Source organism: Rhincodon typus, chromosome 10 (assembly GCF_021869965.1).
Source record: "Rhincodon typus isolate 14 chromosome 10, sRhiTyp1.1, whole genome shotgun sequence".
NCBI lineage: Eukaryota > Metazoa > Chordata > Chondrichthyes > Orectolobiformes > Rhincodontidae > Rhincodon > Rhincodon typus.
This window is the reverse complement of record NC_063341.1, coordinates 62,166,711-62,177,967: the sequence shown is the minus strand read 5'-3', so window position 1 is coordinate 62,177,967 and position 11,257 is coordinate 62,166,711.

The window sequence follows — 11,257 nt, the reverse complement described above, 5'->3', positions numbered from 1 at the left end:
GGGTCACCGGACCCGAAACGTTACCTCTGTTTTCTCCTCCACAGATGCTGCCAGACCTGCTGAGCTTTTCCAGCAACATTGTTTTTGTTCCTGATTTACAGCATCCGCAGTTCTTTTGGTTTTTATGTAGATAGCTGGATTTCTTTTTAATGTGGTCAATGAATGGATGTTGTAACATTATTTTTAATAAGGCATTTCTTGGTAGTCACATATCTTGTTCCAACTGTTTGTCTACTGGAGACTGCTTGCCTGGGTTATGATTGTCAGATTTCAGTTTCTGCATTGGATGTTGTTTGCAATGGGTGGGGGGAAGTCTGCTGAAAGAAAGAATCTTCCCAGCTCAGCTCTTCCACTTCTGGAAAGACCCCTTTTTACGAGTCAAATGTGATAGTGGAGTCCTGCTCCAGCCTTCCTCACGTGAGAGTCATTGAGTCATAGAATTGTACAGCACAGAAACAGACCCTTCAGTTCAACTCACTCATGCCAACCAGATATTCCAAATTAATCTAGTCCCATTTGCCAGCATTTGGCCCATATCCCTCTAAACCCTTTCTATTCATATACCCATCCAGATGCCTTTTAAACGTTGTAACTTCCTCTGGCAGCTTATTTCATACACACACCACCCTCTGAGTTAAAATGTTGCCCCTTAGGTCCCCTTTAAATTTTTCCCCTTAAACCCATGCCCTCTAGTTTTGGACACTCCTACCCTGGGAAAAAAAAACCTTAGCTCTTCATCCTATCCATGCCTCTCATGATTTTATAAACCTCTATAAGGTCACCCCTCAGCCTCCGACATTCCAGGGAAAATAGCCCCAGCCTAATCAGCCTCTTGTTTTAGCTCATTCTCCAACCCTGGAAACATCCTTATAAATCAGTTTTGCACCTTTTCGAGTTTAACAGCATTTTTCATGGAGACCAGAATTGCATGCAGTATTCCAAAAGTGGCCTAACCAATTTCCTGTACAGCCACAACATGACCTCCCAACTCCTATACTCAATGCACGGACCAATAAAGGCAAGCGTACCAAACACTTTTTTCATTACCCTGTCTACCTGTGACTCCACCTTCAAGGAACTATGAACCTGCACTCCAAGTTCTATTTGTTCAGCAACTCTCCCCAGGACCCTACCATTAAGTTCTGCCCTGATTTGCCTTTCCAAAATGCAGCACCTCATATATCTGAATTAAACTCTATTGTCAAATCCTCAGCCCATTGGCACAGCTGATCAAGGTTCCATTGCACTCGGAGATAATCTTCTTCACTGTCCACTACACCAATTTTGGTGTCATCTGCAAACTTACTAACCATACCTCCTATATTCACATCCAAATATTTACATAAAATGACAAAAAGCAGCCACTAAAACAAATTGTCAATATTTCCTGCACTACTGTGTCAGCAGATATTCCCTGAGCCAATGACATGGGTTCAGCAAGATCTGTTGGAATATTAGAACCATCTCCATCTGAGCTTCACCAATCTTTTCCATTTTGCCTTCAAGAACTAAGACTCGTTGGATAATGTGTTTTTTTTAAAGTGAATCTCTGCAGGGACAAATCTGTGATTATTTTTATTTTATCTGGTGTGTTTTTAAATATTGATAAATATTTATACTTGCATATTACAAACCAGTTTTAAATTCACGTTGAATAAGTTTTGTTTCACAATAAAACAATATTTGTGTTTTCCAAAGAAACCTAGTTGATGCGTCTTTTTATTCTATTATAGAGAAAACATGTGATTGCCTAAATCAATGATTAGGTGAAACTATTGAATTTATGTTGTGACCAACGAGGAAGTCTGTGGACTCATCCCACCTTGGTTATAGCAACATTTAATACGTATGGAGTAAATTGTTGGTGTCATTAACAAGAATTGTGATATTACTGGATTGTCACAAAAGCCCACTGGGTTCACTAGTGTTCTTTTAGGGGAAGATCGTGTGGCCTACATGGGGCTCCAGACTCACAATAATGTGGTTGAACCATAGCTTTCCGCTGAGAGGCCCAGCAAGTCACTTATCAAGGGCAATTAGTGAGTGGAGGCAATAAATACTGGCCTTGCCAGTAATGCTCACACCCCAGGAATGAATTTTTTAAAAAAGTCATCACCATGATAAATGAAATTCAGGTGACAGAGAGGACTGCTGAAGAATGAAGAGACAGTGATTGTTGCCATTATAATATGGCATTCATCTGCGTACCAGCTGTACGTTCAGAGACTAGAATCACATCCAGTTCATCAGAATGGCCAGGTTCACATGAGGCACAAGCAAGGTGATGTGTGAGTGGTAGTTTGCATTCTGGAACAAGGGGATGCTTACATCCATGCAAAACCCATCTGCTTGTCTCTGACAGGGCAGTCTGAGCTGAAGCTGTCTCTGTGTATGGTGAGCCTCACTGATTAACTATCTTTATGCAACAATGCACTGAAAGTTGTGAGACGCTGCTTATATCTCCAGTAGCAGTCTGGAAGAACGTACATTCATAAATATTAGGCTTCATGGTCACCGTGTCCTGTGTTGCAAATGTAGGCGTTCCTGAAGCATTTGGCAAATATCTTTGATGCAGTGAAAGCATCTCATGCACTGGTCCTTGATGCCAAAGTATAAAAATGTATCTTTATCTTAGTGGATAAGGACTCCTGCTGAGATCCCTTCTTCCTTTCCTACCTTTTCTAGCAGCTTGTCCCTTTATGCCTGGGACATCTTTATCCTCAATTTAAGGATAAATTTAACTTAACTGTTCCAAACCAGGTGTAGGTGGACTCTCCAGGGTGTGCACTCTCTTAGATACCAGTATGAGTTCTCTTATTCAATTTAGGTGCGGATCCTGAAGAAAATGTTAACTGTTTGGCCAAGTTTTGGCTTTGTTTTAGGGTTTTGCTGTGGGCTGACCTAGAGTCCCTCTATTCAGGGTAAGTCCTGGGTGAGGCTATGTAATTGCCTTCACTCAAATGCTGTTCCCCCAGCTCAGTGGGATGGCGAGGGTGTCCACTTCCATCAGAATACCCTACAACTCTCTTGCTCCACTTGCCGCATTTTCCAATGATAAAGCCAGTTGCTGTGCCTGTATGAAGTCCAGTTGGTCTTCACCTAGTAGGCGCTTTTGCATGGTTACATCATTAATCCCACATGCCAAATGGACTCTCAGCATCTTAAGGGTTAAACCAAAGTCACATCCCTCTGCCAGTCATCTTATCCTAGTCAAAATTCCCCAGATTCACCTGGTTCTCAAATTGCTGCTTAAAACTTATAGTGTATCACAATTAGAGGAGGCTAGGGGTCTTAATTAAATCTAAATTATCTAAATCCATCAGCTCTTGAAAAGTTTTAGTATCTGGTGCTTCAGGGAAATTTAGGCTCCTAATAACTGAAAAAGCTGCAGGTCCACAAGCTGTCAAGAGAATTGCCTGTTGTTTTAATCAGTCCCAATGTCATTTGCCCAGAAAAAAAATTACACATTCTTTCCACATACTAGGCCCAGTCTTCAACAGCAGGATTAAATGAGTCACACTTCCCAAATAACAGCATAATACCAGAAATGCTTACCCCAACTCAAAGACGACTGTTGCAAGCGAATTTCTTCAGGTGCATACTTTTATCTCATGGCCACTGACGTAACTCCACAGAGGTTGGTATCCCAAGTCACCCTTTATTTACATGTGGAGAGTCCTTGACACTGGCCTGGTGTCTTCAGAGCCAGGTCTCAGTGTGAACAGAACCCCTAACACTCCTGTTTATATCTGTCAGCCAGGGCTCCCTTGCTGGACCAGATAACAGCACCAATCAGGGAACTTTTATTCTATGATGTCCACCTGGCTGACCTCATTACAATCACTACAGAAGCCATTCAGCTTATTGTGCTTGAAAGTACTCTCTGAGAGAATCACCAAATAGCCTCGTTCCCCTATTTTGGCTCTGTAGTTCTGGAAGCTTTCCTTTGTAATTAATTCCCTCTTGAAAGTTGTGACTGAACCTGCTTATACCATCTTCTCAAGCAGTGAATTCTGATTATAACAGTTTGCTAGGTTTAAAAAAGAACTTGTAATCCTTACACTAACTTGTCTTACAATAACTTGTCTGTCAATTATTTTAAACCCAATTTCTTTGGTTTTTGAACCTCCTACCATTGAAAGTAGTGTACCACTATTTCACCTGCTTAAACCTTTAATCATTTAAAAGTAATGAAAATAAGAGCCCAGAAATTATTTAAGAAAATTATTGGATGCTGCAGTGCAGGGATGTGAAACCTTTCTGGATAGATAAAATAAAATCAATACTTATCTTGTGATTATGTGTACGACATGGATAAAGAACAGGACATGATTCCACAAGAAACTTCTAGATACTGGCTTTCAGAATCTTTATAATTTATCAATCAGTTTAGCTTCATCTCATTTTACACTTCCCTTACACAATGTGCCAACATCACCATGGTTACACTGCTAATTTATGAGCAGTAGTTGATTTTTTACACTTAATTTTGGAATTCAAGAGATGTCTTACATTACTTTTTACCAAATCAGAAAAACTTTGTTTATCATATTGATATTTAATCCAATTTAAAACAAAGTAGCAATTTTAGCTGACATTTCGAGAAAGATCGACAAATCATATTTAATATCTAATCTCTCATTTCTATCTTAAAGGTCCATGCAAATACAATGTTTGTAATCACTTCATTGATTTGGGCTCATATTACAGTACAAAGGCTTCAAGGCATGAACCTTCGGACAAGAATAAATATCGAAGCCTTCAGAGAAATTTTAACACTAAGTCAGATACAGGCTTAAGCTGTTTTGTAATTAGATCTCAAAGAATAGATGTTACTACAACTATTCTCCTATGTGTCTGAAACTCTTAAGTAGTTAAATAAATAGTTAAAGGATTTTTCACAGCAAACAAGCCTCCTATTTTATCACAAGTGAAGATGGTCAGATAGCATATGCATAACTGAATCTCAAATGTGTGACGCAAAATGGTAAACAATGCCAAAGGAAAACCAATCCCCCATTTATATCTCTCTTTGGTCCTTTGCGTTTTGAAGCTATTTTATTCCGTTTCTTCTTTTTAACAACTTTTTGCAGTTGTTGAGATGGTTTTTGTTTAACATCCTGAAGACCTAAAAAATATATATTTCTAGCTTTACGTAGAATCTGATGAAAGGACATTGATCTCAAATGTTAATCCTGTATCAGCATTATCAGTTTATCGTTCCAGACTTCCAGTATCCAAACTAATCTGTTTCTTGTTAAACCTATCTGTTTATAAACTACTGAGTACATTATCTGTCTCATTGTGCAACTATTTATCATAGATGACTCTTAACTATTCATTTACGCTGTCCACTCCTAATCAGTTCTAAAAACGTGTTTGCTTCTATCAGTTCTGTTGAAAATATTCCAATCAATTCAACGTTTTATTCGTGTCAGATATTTTCAATATTTTTCTTTTATTTCAGATTATCTCTACCTTCACTTGTCACAACTTTTGACCCAGAAGATGTACAGCAATTTGTGTTGTTTTGAAAAATGTCTGCAGAATCTGTAATTGTTTTTCACGATGATTGAAAAGATCTTCAAAAAGTTTGCATCAATTGCAAATGAATCAATTATAACTTTCTTGAAGAAATAGAAATACTGTAATATGGCAGCCCTTGATCCAGATGTAGTACCAACAGATGGATGTTAAAAAGGAAGCTGAAAAAGGTGGCACAGTGGCCCAGTGGTTAGCACTGCTGTCTCACAGCACCAGGGACACGGGTTTGATTCCACCCTCGGCTGACTGTCTGTGTGGAGTTTGCATGTTCTCCCTGTGTTTGCGTGGGTTTCCTCCGGGTGCTCTGGTTTCCTCCCACAGTCCAAAGACGTACAGGTTATGTGGATTGGCCATACTAAGTTACCTGCAGTGTTCAAGGGATGACTAGATTAGGGGGGGGGTTAAAGGGGGATGGGTCTGGGTGGGATGCTCTGAGGGCCCGTGTGGACTTGTTGGGCCAAAGGGCCTGTTTCCACACTGTAGGGATTCTATTCTATGAGAAGCTGTGTGGCTGGCAGACATAGACTAGAGTTTTAGACACATAGGAAGAATAAAGAATTTGAACAGAGACAGAAAAAGGAACATGGTAGCTTATGAGAAGAGGAAGAAAACCATTCTCAAGAAGAAGTCAGTTTTTATGTTTTTCAGAAGAGAGACAGGAAGGTATTGTATGAGTTAGCTGAAAAGGTCTAAAAACTGGAAAGTTGTGTGAATAATTCTGTAGATGCTGAAGAGTTTCAAAGAAGTGGCAAAGCCATGAACTGGATGGTACAAGTTGGACAATTGAAAAGGAACGCTGAAAAGCTGTACTATTGAGATTATCATGACCCCAGGGAGAGAAAGATCATTGAAGTTTGCCTTGCTGATGATAATTATAACATGAAGATGAAAGCTTCACAAAAACTATAAAGAACAGCATGCATAGGGTTACATTGAACAGGGAGTGAAGTGAATGCTTGTGGTTGCATAAAATATAGATATTGTATTTGAAGTGAAGCTGACCTTTTCATTTAAAGTACTGTTTGACAGTTAATTCCTGTTTACTTTATGTTGATTCAGAATCATGTTAATCTAAAGCTGCAAAAGGTGAAATCACATTGCATAATTTCTTCTTTGGGGGTTATTTGATAAATTTGGTTGTTTTTTTCTTTCTTTATTCATTCATGGGATCAGGGTGTCGCTGGCTAGGCAGCATGTATTACCCATCCCTAATTGCCCAAAGGGCAGTTCAGAGTCAACCACATTGCTGTGGGTCTGGAGTCACATGTAGGCCAGACCAGGTAAGGATGATGGTTTCCTTCCCTAAAGGACATTAGTGAACCAGATGGGTTTTTCCCGACAATTGACAATGGATTCACAGTCATCATTAGATTCTTAATTCCAGATATTTATTGAATTCAAATTCCACCATCTGCTGTGGCGTGATTCGAACCTGGATCCCCAGAACATTATCTGGGTCTCTGAATTAACAGTCTAGCAATAATACCACTAGGCCATCACCTCCCCATTTTATGGTTCCTCCATGAGGATCATAACATTTGATATTTGTACTACTACTAGTTATCCAGGAGTGCTAGTCTTTTGTACTTTTCAACTATTTGTTAATATTTCCACTTGTCTCAATAATCTAAGTCAGCAGCTGTGTTCTTTTTATCCTTGCTTGTGGTTATATGCTGTGTTAAGATTCCAAGTCAGATCCCAGAATGAATTCTGGCTTGATTGGTCATATATTGTTTTAATTTAATGCGGGACCTTTCACTGAAACATACGTACACAAAGTTGCATACCTTTAACAATAAAACAGAAGTTTATCACACAATAGAAACAAAAATAGCATATAACAAACCAAGCGATCTACATACAGCTTCATTGGAAATTTTTCAAAACACACAGCAAGAGTTTCATTTACTTCCCAATACCATCATTCTACATTTAATCAAAATCCAGAGAAATGTTCTTTCTCTGATACAAACTGGTTTTAATGTCATGGTTCTGGAAGAACTGACTTCTTCCAGAGAAGACTCAATGAACTATAAGCCAACCAAGCCACCACTGAGGTGCAAGTCTTGCTTAGTGAGAACCACTAGTCATTCAAAGACTGGTAGTTCTTACGCTCACTAGTTGCATGGATACACAGTCCAATACCTTAAAGAAGTGCTGATTTCCTTTGATAGGGGTTTTCGCTGGATGTGACAAGCTGCTTACAATCTGCCAGCCATAAAGAACATTGTACTTGATGACATTCCTGCCTGGACCTATTTTAATCCCAGTGAAGGTACGCTGAAGCCCTTAGATAGTCCTTAAATCAACACCATATAGAGCTCAAATGGGAGTTGAGTGGCAAGGTCAACTTAATTCTGGTAGAGATGGGAAGGCATTGAGGTTTCGATACACCAGCCCCCTCTCTAATTAAGCAGCAATCTCACCTCCCCCTTCACCGCCTCCAGAAGCAGAAGGTTCCTTCTGCTATTACGTCCCCCACGTTTTCCATCTGAAATTCTTCCCTTCTGTGGTTATTGACATCTAATTGAGATTCAACACCTTTTTTTGACATCCATTCACGTCATTTCATACAATTTGCATTTAGGTCATTGATCACATTTCCTCACTTCTTTCCCCAGCAGCATCAGATCAATTGTACTTTTCTGGTCCCGTGTTTCTCACCCTAAATGATCTTCTTCTCACATATTGGGATGCCCATTGTATATATGCAGTGGTTTCTTAGCTGGAAATATTGTTCCAAACAATACATTTTAAAGCTGTTGTCATGCTTAAAATAACAAAGATTACATTTCCTTATCACACCTCTCAAAGATACTTCATCTGAAATGGATGACAGCGCTGAAATGACAGGCTTAAGAGTCGCTTAGCAATCCAGTTACTGAATAGGTGATCCCTGTTGCAAACAGGTTCAATTCTTGAGTCTTTTCACAAGTCAATTTTCACACAAGTTGAAACACAATGCAGGACAATATAAAGTAGCCACTATAAATACAGGAAATGTTTGTATGTCAGATCTTAAAATTACACTCCTGTATAGGATTTCATTTGTAAGCATGAGTGTTTGCGAGTTGAACTGCCATAAATCAGGGACCACAAGTTTGTCCTTCAAGTAGTGGTAACACTTTTACCATTTAAAACAGAATGCAATAAATCTACTGTATTGCATGTGGACACCGTTAGAGCAATTAAATCTTGTTCGTATGGATTTGCCAAGTAAAATTTTAGAATTTGCAATTTATTTGTATGTAAACTTAATAATAATTCATGAATATGAAAATATTATTTATCATTTTTATAACATGATGTAGATAGTGATTTAATTACTATGAGGTTCCTCCCAATCCTCTGCATTAACTTTGCTGGGATCTTCTGTTGCTGTTACAGTGGACAGTTAGGAGACCTGACGGTCAACCTTCCTGTCTTTATTACGCTATGTTGAGTAATAAACAGTCATATCTATTTGATTGAATTGTTGAGATTTATTAAACTTGTGAGCTTCTGTGTCCTGAACCGTTAAACTACTTACTTTAAACAGGTTTAGATTTACAGATTAGAGTTTAGTTCTTGGTTTTCAATGAATCCATTATATCAGCTCACTGCTCTATGCTTCTGTTTGCTGACAGCCATCATTAAGGTTAGTGAATAAATAAGTCTGAAAGGAGGACAAACAAAATCACCATCGAGCCAATCAATGAGTTAATAGTATTAGTGAATAGCTATGTCAGGAGAAGATAATTGTGAAGGTCCTGCTTAAAATATTGTGGTTTAAGTTCCAGATGTTATGTGAGTTTGCCTCCAGCAGGGTGTTTTATCTGATGCGGCAATCTTTATGTTATCTCACCATAACATAAGAAATTGGACATAGATATCGCGGTATTGAAGATTCCAACAATCATTTATTGTAACAAACTAACAAAGATCTATATTTATAGGCACATACATGTCTGGTCTAACATTAGCCTATGAGATTGCAATAGAGGAATGTGCATCCAGTAGCATGTCATACTTGAAGTGATCTGAGGTAAGAAGGAATCTGAAATCTTTATTCCTTTAGGCTGCATGCTGATGACATGGTGATGACATAATCAGCATAGCTCTTAAAGGTGTACCAACATATTAACTGTGAGACATAATACAACAAATGTTTGTCTTAGTGTGTTTCATTGCATTTTCTTTTATTATTAGGCTACGCTAACAGTCAATTAAATAGCCATCATTATATGTAAAGGCATCATTATATGCAGCTTTCCTTTCCTGAAAGACATTAATGAACTGATTGAATTGTTGTAGCACCACCTTTGTAAAATTCAATGTGATGTGAAAGGTGTGATTTGAACTGATGACCCGTGGATTGTTAATCCAGTAACAAAACTACTGCATTGAGAAGAAAGGTTATAACATGGCACCCACCTCGAGAGATGATCTTGCAGACAAATACTTAAGAATAAATCCATCACTGGATTTACTCTTTTCCTAAGAATATAATTGATTTAATAAAGAAATGATCTAAATCTTCAGGTCAGCCATGTTGCCAGTTTTCCTTTTTTGAATATCATGTAGGAGGTCGTTAGCTCAGTTGGCTGGATGGCAGGTTTGCTATTGCAGAGTGACACCAGCATGTGATCAATTCCTGTACTGGCTGAGGTTACCATGAAGGACTGAATATCTCCCTTCACCTGACATGTAGTGACTCTCAGGTTGAGCCATCACCTGGTGTCTTTCTCTGATGAAAGAGCAGCCCAATGGAAATGTGGCAACTTTACATTTTATTATGTTAACCAATTATCTCTTTTCCCAATCTATCACTGCAAATTGAAATGGCATTCTCATCTATTGATCTTTGCTTGAATCGTTGCTAATGTGGACTTGTATCCCTCTGCCTCTTTTTTCCTTTGCTTCTCTTCTTTGATATGTCAAAGGTGACCATTTGTTTCTAACTTCCTAGCTATACAAACGTGATAGAGCCAGCGAAGCAGGTGAGTTTTTTGATTCAATAACGGGATGAGAACATTGCTGGTGAGACAGCATTTATTGCCCATCACTAATTACCCAGAGGGCAGTTCAGAGTCAACCACATTGCTGTGGGTCTGGAGTCACAAGTAGGCCAAACCAGGGAAGGGTGGCAGCTTCCTTCCCTAAAGGACATTAGCAACGCAGATAGGTCTTTCTGACAATCGACAATGGGTTCATGATCATCGTTAGATTCTCAGTTCCAGATATTTTATTGAATTCAAATTCCGCCATCTGCCATGGTGGGATTCGAACCCAGGTCCCCAGAATGTTATCTGGGTCTCTTGATTAACAGTCAAGTGATAATGTCACTAGGCCATTGACTCTCCATGAGTTGGTAATATAAATATCAATTTATACATTAGTGTGTCATTTTATTGCATCAAAGCCTAGAATGGTTCAACACAGAAAGTGGCCTTTTGGTCCATCATACCTCTTTGTAAAAGCAATCTAATTATTCCTATTCCACTGGCCCTTTTTCCATTGCCCTGCAGCTTTTTCCCCTCCAATTACTTATCCAATTTGTTGTAAGAAGCTACTATTAATTTTGCTTTCATCATCTGTTCAGGCAGAGCATTCAGATCAGAACAATTCACTACACAAAGAAAATCTTCAATTCATGTCACCTATGGGTTTATGACAGTCTGCTTTAATCTGTACCCTTTGGTTACTGACCTGTCCAACATTGGCAAACAATTTC